The following is a 2,485-nucleotide window of genomic DNA, read 5'->3' on the forward strand; positions in this document are numbered from 1 at the left end:
GGACACCAGTTGCTGTGATCATGCTCAACGCCACCTCTGCTCCAAACTAGTTTGTTGGAACAAGGGTACACAGATGGAAAATCAAAAGTAGACTATTCAGAGAGAAAGCACCAGGCCTTCTTGCTGTGCAGGGTCAGCTCCTGGAATTAATTGCCGCAGGATGTCAACAAGATAAAACTGAGCAGGATTCGAGAGAGGATTAGACAGCCCTGTGATCAGGAACATTTGTGCAATGCTAACTGGGTCAAAGAAATACAAGAGAAATTAAGTGTTGTGCTTCCCTGAAGGGCTGAGCTGGTACCAGCTGGATTTAAAACACATTCCTCCCCACCTCCCCTCCCCGATCTTTTTATAGTAACAAGCAAATAGCAGGATCTATGGCAAAGTCTCTTCTCTTTTCTTAGAACAATAAAGCATCACCTGCCCCAGGAGGTCCCTGAGAGCCAGAGTGGTGACTGATCCACGCTACGGCGTGTGGTGAGACCCTCCCCTTGTGATTTTAAAGATAGGAAATTGAAGATTTAACTTCTCTGCTGCCTCCGTGCTTCAGATCAAATCATTTACCAAGAAGAGAATAAGCTGCACAATAAACTCGCTGCAGATGAACTGGTTGAGCCTCCACACTGAAAACCTTTTCTAAGCATAATTAACGAAATTAATTATTCAAGAATATGATGGCATCAAGCAGAAGAACATGCAGGGGTAATAGCTGAATCCAAAAGCCAATATTAGCAGCATCAGAGGGAAGTGTCGGGGGGGCAATGGTTTATAGCACTAAAGAGAGAAGAAATTGGTTCTTGCTGCAGGTAAGCAAAGCAAAAACCCCAGTGAAACATGGAGGTCACTCTTCAGGTGGGCAAAAACACACTGGCAGCTCCATGGAGGTAGCTCCTGGAGGTAGCTACCACGGAGGTTGTAGCTGGCAGCTGGGGCGCCCAGTATAATCTTGTCCAAAATCTTTTTTTTTTTTTTCACTAGAAAGATGTTGACAAAAATCTATTGTCTTTGAACATTTTTCTGACACTGTAAAAATGCTCCTGGCACAGTTATGCCAGAAGGCGTGGAGCACAGCCTGTGACAGCAAGGGGAGTAAAACCCACTCCAAGCTCATCTGTTCACTTGATTAAATTTCACTGTCTTCAACAAAAGGATTCTGGGACAAACATCTTGCTAAACCTAACACTGCCAACAGAAAATTACCTGGTACCCTCAGTCCAGCAGTGCAAATCTTCGGATTCTGCACCCAAAGACAAAACATTCTTCCTACAGTCCACTGCAAACAGTATGGGATAGAAAGGAAAACACATCAACTTTTCAATATCATCCCATCAGGCATGGCAGAAATTTCGGAAGCCCGTTGCCTTTGGAAATTTTGGTGTTTGAAAATACGGATGAAAACAACTGCTGCCAAAATTGCCAAGGAAACAAAACCCGCCCCAAACCTCCCCACCAAATTCTGTCACATCCAATGCCATTTGGTCGATTCTAGCAATTTCAGGTCAAAATGAAGCTCAAACAGTTTTGCAAAATCATATTGCATTTTCCGTTTTCCTTACTGCTTGCTCTCCAGGAATAGCAACACTTAATGCAATCGGTCACAACTTTGTCAGACTCTGAGACATGGTGGGGACACGAAGACCCAGCTATCAGACAGAACTCTCTAATTAGGATTTATTAGAATCCTTTTCTTTCTTGTTAACAGCATCAAGGGCTACATTTACACGGCAGTTTGTCACACGTATCTTTTTTTTTTCCTTTTTCTAGAGTAGTTTTCTTGCTTGGACCATAATAAACCAGTTGGACTATAAGATTTTCCTGCTCCTGGTACAAGCCCTTACATCCTGAGCCAAACAAGCTCCCAAGCTATTTCAGCTCCATCGTACTTGCAAGAGACAACACAGACTTGTGCATCTTTACGGATCAGGGCCTTTGCAGACATATTTAAGAAGCCACTGCTTTCAGAATCTCTGAGTATTTTTAAAAGCACTATGAGAACAAAGTGTCACACTGCACACATTTCTCCCACTGGGGACAGAGGAGGGAACCAACCCCCCTGAGAACCTGAAGGCACATTGTTCAACCTGCTGCGAGAGGTAATCCAGGCAGGACACGGCCACCTGCCCTTCTCATACCTTTTGATCTACCTGAATGCAGAGCAATTGCACCTTCGTGATGCTCCCCACACACACTTGGGCTCCCAGGAGGTGATGGACACGTGGGAGCAGAAAGGGCTGAAAATCCTGAACTGGGAACCACAGACATCATCTGTTCCACAGTCCAGACACCCAGGACCTTCAGCAAGTTACTGGCTTTCGGAGTTATTTTTGCATTCTGTAGAACGGGAATCATTCTTACTCAGGGGAAGGAGGAGGATTTCTTACAGCCAAACCTGTAAGAAAAAACAATTGTATAGAAACAGATTTTTCACAGCAGCAAAGAATTGCAGAGGTAAAGGAGGAGCACGTGCAGCAGCACTGGGTGGGTT

The sequence above is a fragment of the Calidris pugnax genome, unplaced genomic scaffold (assembly GCF_001431845.1).
Source record: "Calidris pugnax isolate Ruff unplaced genomic scaffold, ASM143184v1 scaffold27, whole genome shotgun sequence".
NCBI classification, from domain to species: Eukaryota; Metazoa; Chordata; class Aves; order Charadriiformes; family Scolopacidae; genus Calidris; species Calidris pugnax.